This window comes from Solanum pennellii, chromosome 4 (genome assembly GCF_001406875.1).
Source record: "Solanum pennellii chromosome 4, SPENNV200".
In the NCBI taxonomy this organism is placed as follows: domain Eukaryota; kingdom Viridiplantae; phylum Streptophyta; class Magnoliopsida; order Solanales; family Solanaceae; genus Solanum; species Solanum pennellii.
The window spans coordinates 60,143,644-60,150,998 of NC_028640.1; the positions used below are offsets into that span (position 1 = coordinate 60,143,644).

Here is a 7,355-nt window from a genome sequence, read left to right on the forward strand (position 1 = left end):
CTTTTAACCCCCAAGTAATTGAATTATTAACATTAAACCACCAATTTTATAATTATAAGCAGGAATAGTCTAAAACGCCCCTTAAAACATTTAACAGGAATTCCGACCCGGGTGAGCTGATGGAGACTGTGACGGTCCGTCACGACTGTGACGGTCCGTCCTGCAGGTCCATCACAAAGCTCAGAGACTCGATTTTAGTAAAAGGTCTGTGACGGCCCGTCATGCCTGCGACGGTCCGTCCTGCCATTCCGTTACGAAGTTCAGAGAGTCAATTTCAGTACCCAAATTTCAGAATTCTAAGTGTTTTGGAACGAGACCCCCTCGATGGTCCGTCGTGCCCATGACGGTCCGTCGTGGGATCCGTCGACTCAGCCAGTTTTTCCAGAAATAAAATCTGCTGCTCAAAACGACTAAACAGGTCGTTACAAGTGGCTTATTGTATAAGAGAACAACTAATGTCTCCTATTATGGACTCTATCTCCCTAATCATCAAGAAGGTGATTGATGAAGATTGTAACAGTCCATGGCCTATTAGTATGGAGGTTCAGAAGATCTAAGAGTGGGAAAGAAGGGGGGGATTTCCAGGTGTTACGTGTTCTAAGATAAGGGAACCAGCTAGCCGATTCTTTAGCTAACAATGCTTTTATACAAGAAATATATCAGATGAATCATAACTTCAAAGTGCTAAGTAAAAAACTAACAAGAAATATCAAACATGCTCAGCTAACAGCAATCAAACAGATGCTGAAATGACTTACAGCTTGGGGTGATGAACTTTAGGGTTCTGAAGAAGATGTAATATAGAACCTCATTATCAAGAAGCACACACTCTTCGGCATTTTTAACCAATTATTGATGATGCACGGCCAAGGTAGCATTATAAGGCTCAACAACAATGTCAGAAACCTTAGTGAAGTGAAAACGGAGAAGATAAGCATTATTCTATCCAGGTATTCTTCTCTGATCTTTAAGATCAGAAGTGTTCCCATAAAAAACCTCTTCCCCCACCCTATGAATGGCACAATTGAAATCCTGAAAATCAAAGACATAGAACGTAAATAAATCCTCAAAATGGATAGATCTACAAAAAACACCAAATGAACACAAAATGTTACAGAAAATGCTGGTAGAAACACAAACCTTGAAGGCAGTCAAAATTTTCGACTTCCTTACTAACAAGATCGAGAACGACATCAATCTATTTAGCACCTTTGGTGTAATGTACATTAGCCCAATTGTTACCAGCACCAGCTTGTCCAAAAACAAAGTAATCATGATGGAATGTCCGTCCATAAGGACCAGATCTAATATTTTCCATGGTGCTCTGAATCCATAATAACATCCATAGGAATAAATCTTCCACTACTAACCTCATTGTAATACACATTAATTCTCTCATGTAGAGATCAGAATCACCATTGTAACGACGGGTAGAATCAATGTCGGGCTTGGCACAAAAACCTTCCCAAAACATGGCACCAATTTGGTTACCACATTGTCCACCTTGAATACGAATGATTTCACGCATTTTGGAACTGAGATCTGGAGAAATATGCACAAATGAAGAGAGCATGGGTAGATCTTACAAACTTGGAACAGAAATGAGAAGTGAAATAAATGCAGGGAAAAGGGAGGAGAGGTATGGTGGTGTTTTATTATACTATTTAATAGAATAATTTTAAGGAACTCCCATCAGAAGATAAAAAGATAATTCACACACATAAACAACAAAATCCAAGTATATGATTCAAGGCGATAAGAGAAAGGGAACCAAATTAAATGGCTATTTCCAACACAAGGTCTAGGACTGATTAACAACAATTGAGTAAGCCAAAGGTCCAAACAGTATATCATTTGCAAAAACACAAGAAGTAAAAATATATGATTTTACAATTCCATTAGGAAAGCTTGTTTGTGCATATCCAAGTTTTAGATTTCCAAATATATGATTTTACAATTCCATTAATCTCGATCGTATCTAGACTTATGAATCACTAAACTGTGGTCATAATATTATATATTATATCAGCTAAAACAAGCAGAAGAGTTGTTGATTAGGAGTATTAACTTTTACTATACAAGTAGAAAATACATGAAAACTTTCTCCTACTAAGTATGAAAATCAGAATCAAATTAAGGAGTAAATAGAAATATAAAAGATAAGAAAAAAATAAAAACTGGAAAGTTGAGCACTTTGAACTTTCCAGTATTTTCCTCAACAGAATGATACTTCATTGATTACAATTTAAACGTCTTACTTTCCTTTTTTGTTTGTCCCAAAATGAGTCTCTTATTTAAAAAGAAAATGATAGACTTCCTTAATACTAAAAAAAAATTCCTATCAAGAATTAAGAAAAAATAGACCAAACCATCATTGAATAAGATGACTTACTTGAGTAAAGACAAAGAGATACAAAGAGATAAATGACCTTGAAGGTGCCACCGCGTAGTGAACGTGAAAACCCCAAACAGAGGATATGTCCACTGACTGTATGATTGTACCTAAAAAAATTATTGCATTTTGTAGTTAGGGTTATAAAATGCAACATACAAAATATCGACACTCTTAACATTACTTTAAGTGAAAGTTGAAACGAGCTATTGAATGAAAGCGAAAGAGGAAAAACGATCAGCATGTCTAGAACTATTAGTACCACATGCATTGGTCATTTTCAGTATGATAGGCTATTATTACACATGCATGGATATTAATAATATTTACAATTTTAGGTTGAAAACTAATATTATCTGACCGAAAACTAAAGGAACTCCTGATTTTGCATTTTTCCTATATGTTGAGTTGTTCATATACTTAATTATAATGTACTAACTATTCAACAACTTAATTTCCTTGTTTTCAAGTACTCATCATCTCACATTAGGGTTCTCTCAACCATAAATGGCTGCAAGAATTATATGATTTTAAATAGTAACTTGGAATAGCAAAGAACTTTAAAGCATTAAACATGTAAGTTTTTCTTAAACAAGGATTAATATCTGAAGTTCAAGAGAAAGCATGAAGTTGATACAGCCTAGCGAGTGAGGCATCTATATTTTTGCAGTTTATAGATTCTTCGTTTTCAAAATAATTTATTTTTTGACAGCACATTACTCATGGCATTACTCTTTGAGATTACTTCAAACACATCACTTTCGAGTTGAGAGTCTATTGAAAACAATCACTTTAGCCCCGGCAAGAATAAGGTCTACTTACATCCTACTCTGCCCAAATATCTGTTATGAAACTACACTAGGTATGTTGTTGTTGGAGATAGATGATAAAACATCAACATAAAATCCATTCGTCAGATGGTTTATGATTTCTTTTAAAAGGATCCACATTCTCAAATTCATTTTAAGACCAATATGCCCTACCATATCGTAGGTTTCTCAAGTAAATTTTAGCAAGAAACCCATTTTACGAACAAATAAGACTGAGCTTTTTATCTGATCAAAAGCTTCAGGCGTAATTTTGGATTCCAACTGTCATTACCACCAACCCTCTACCCTCTCACACACAAAACATAGGCTTAACTAAAGCTAAATTTACGTTGAACTCTATGGACTCTAAGAGTCATATTTTAAAGCTCAAATATAGCGTGAAAGAACATAGCAAATGAAACAAAATTAAGGAGGAGATTCAAAAGGGGTTGCTTTGTATTACCTGAATGGATCAATTTTTGACCATTACAGAGGAAACTAAAGAATACAAGAAAATCTATAAACACAGAAAAATTAGTGGATCTATGATTTATGTTCACCTCACCTCTTTGTTGAGCGGGTCTCTGTTTGATTACATCTTCGTCGATACTCCCAATTAAGACTGCATATCAAAGAATATATCTACTTTGGCTTTGTGCTTCTCCAAATAACTATAGCATCCCCAAACAAAATCATACAATTTTCTGGTCCAAAAGCTTTGGATCTTGTATCAAAAGAAGAAAATTAACAAAAAAAAAAAAGAATCGGTGGAAAAGCTGCAAACTAGGAAAAACATAATTTCACTTAATTGCAAGTGTGAAGCACTGGACATTTGTAGAATTGGAAGCAACAACTCAGTAGATTTTGGGTAAAACATAAATCAAAAGAATAAAGTAAAACCTAATTGCACTTAAACTAAATTAGCGGCGTGTGTTTTCATATTTTGGGAAAATAATTAAAACAAAAAATTTGTTTGCCTATTGGAAAAAAATTTAGAGGCGTTAAATGAGAGTGTTGGTTGAATTTAAGGGAGTTACAATAAATTGAATTAATAAATGAATGATTTATTGATTCATTCACAAGTTATTTAAGTTAAAATGTGGGTTATAATTCTCTCTCAATTTTACTAAGTCTTAATTGTTTTACTTGCTCTTTTATAATTTTAATAAAAAGTTATATTATTATAGCTATATATAATATATCAAATAACAAAATAGTATTTATATAAAATTATTTTGACAAGATTCATCATTAAATTATTTGGGCTATATATCAATTCAATATTTAATTGATTGAGTTAATACATAAGCGAGTCAATGACCCCGCTCAAAATTAAGCAAACAAAATAAGTTGGGTTTGTTCTACCTCCCTAGAAAATAATTAAATTTTAACCCACGACACACAAAAATTGTTGTAGAGGTTAGGTGATTTAAAATTGAAAATTATTTAGTTATGTAATTTGCATTTTCAAAAGAAAAAACTACCTAATTGCGTAGTTTCATACCAAACTTCATGTCAAATAAACCGAAATACACATTTTTTGCTATCGTATAAACTAAAATAGGGATAGAGGCAAGTAAGATTCGCTTATGTATTTGTGATACATGTGAATCACATTAGATACAATTTATATACATGTATCTTTTCTGATTCACATATAACTGGGATACCAGATAAACGATCGAGATAAGAGAGTGGTGAATGAAATTTGTCTATAATATCATGTGAATTACACTAGATACCCAAAATGTACATGTATCTGATGTGATTCTTATGTATCTGGGATACAAGATACATGAGCAAGACATGAAAGTCACGAGCGAAACGAGAGGAAGGTGAGAGAGATATGAGAGTGACGAGTGATATAAGGGAATTGGATGAGATAGTACAGTGGCAAGAGAGATGAGAAAGATAGACACGTGACTATTATTAGCTATAACTATTTAAATGAATTCAAGTAAGCATTTTGTCGAATATTTTTAGATAATAGCCTCTCTCAACTGATAATGGACAAGAAAATTACAACGTCAATTCATTTTTAGAAATGCTTATTCCTCTTAATATATTCACATATTATTAATATTTAAATAAAAATAACCAAAAAAAATATTTTACAGTAACTTGGACTCTAAATTAATTATAAGAGTTTTTTAGAATTCGTATTTGGTTGCAAAAAATAAGAAGGATTCTTTCACCTATTTCTAGTCCTCAATCTTTTCACCTCGTTCTCCATCGACACCATTGAAATTGGAGACAATAAGTTTTACTTCTTCGTTAAAAAATATGGACTAATTAGTCTCATAAAAAATTATATAAACCTATTAAGTCTTCTTCGCAACATTGAAAGTTTCTTAACAGGTGTTGCCATTGTTTTAGACTGTGTTTTCTCTTCTTAATTCATTCAATCAACAATACAATAATCAGAAAAGGGTCAAAAATACTCATGTACTATTCAAAAAGGTTTAAAATTATCCCCATCCATCTATTGGTCTAAAAACACCCCTCAGTCAACCTTTATGGTCCACGATTACCCTTTAAACTAACCAACTTATATTTTGTAATTAGTATTACTATTATTATTTATTATGTGGAGTCTTTCTATTGGATAAAGTTTAATTCCAACACACCATACTTTCTTCTACCCCAACCCATATTGACATCCCTTGATCCAAACCCAATTACAAGATCCATTAAAAAAATAAACTTGAATTATCTCTTCTCCCCTAAACCTAATATTCTATTTTTCTTCTTCCCCTTTTATTATTAAGCAATTTCAAGATAAATTTCACCCAAAATAACCATATAAGTTGTTGTAATTATAAGGCACGTAAGCATTATGGTCCCTCTATAATCATAAGTTATTTTCTTAAAAGGCTAATTACACCTCTAACACCACCTGCATTTCGGGTGAATAGTACTTATGCATAGTGACATTGTTTTATATTGGTGTGACCATTAGTACATAATTAACATAGATGAAATTGTCAAATAAAAGATTTAGATATTTCGTCCAGAATATGCATTCAAATATTCAATTACTCAAGAGGGATCTGCAGCATTATGTTGGGGTAGATGAGTTGCTGATGAGATGCTTTTTTTGAGTAGCTAGTTATGTACAAGTGATATGTTTTTGCTAGAAGTTCGTTGTTTACAATGCCATTGTTGAATCCAAGGTTCATCATAATGAGGATAAAATAGATTATATGTTCAAGGATAAAATAAATTGGGTAAAATTGATTTTGAATATGGGTTTGGGTCAAGGGATGTCAATATGAGTCGAGTGGGGTAGGAGAAAGTTTGGTGGGTTGAAATTAAACTTTATCCAATACAAAGACGCCACGTAATAATTAATAATAATAATAATTACAAAATATAAGGTTGTTAGTTTGAAGGGTAACAGTGGACCAAAAAGGTTGACTGAGGGGTATTTTCAGTCCAATAGGTGGATGAGGGGTATTTTTAAATCTTTTCGAATAGTATAGGGGTATTTTTGATCCTTTTTCGTACAATAATTAATTGAAACAAACTTTGATCCATATATCATCATATGTATTCCAATTTATTTAATTATTACTCAAAATCAATAATATCATAAATATTTGGACGTCTTTTCAACAAAATTAGATCTGTTTTTTTTTTTTAAAAAAAAGAAGCTGAAAAATCAATAATTTTTTAATGTTAAAATTCAACAATTGAATTTAGAGATATATGTATCTCTAAAAATGATATGTCTGGGGAACCACTATCAATGAAGAGAATTTCATATTTTTATTAGACGTGTGTATGATAAAATATATAATATAGAAAGGAATAGAGGAACTTAGGGTCAGTCAGTCAATTGATCAATTTTTCCCTTTCGTTTATTTATATTTAACTATTCCTTCGTTTTAATTTATATGTCTTATGTCCCTTTTAGTATGTTATGCATTTATAGATTACTACCCTTCTCCTCTATTAATATTTAATAATTTTTCTGTTTTAATGTATTTGTCTTATTTCCCTTTTTAGTATGTTTTATTGTCATAAAATTCTAAAAAAAGTAATACTATAAAATTAGTTATTAACAAAATAAATGTTTGAAAAATATATCAAAATTTCCGATCAACTCTCGAAATACAGATGTGATGACCTATATATATATATATATATATATA

The 7,355-nt window shown here is 31.8% G+C and overlaps 1 long non-coding RNA gene across 1 annotated transcript in view; it reads right to left on the reverse strand.

Moving 5' to 3' along the window:
• The window catches only part of LOC107016852, a 12,114-nt gene extending 10,466 nt beyond the window's left edge, over positions 1-1,648 (reverse strand). Inside the window, exons 1-2 of the long non-coding RNA XR_003577733.1 lie at positions 1,141-1,648; positions 759-1,032 (exon numbers count right to left, since the gene is read on the reverse strand). This is a non-coding gene — a long non-coding RNA (uncharacterized LOC107016852). The remainder of the gene's footprint in view (positions 1-758; positions 1,033-1,140) is intronic.
• Positions 1,649-7,355: the final 5,707 nt, after the last annotated feature.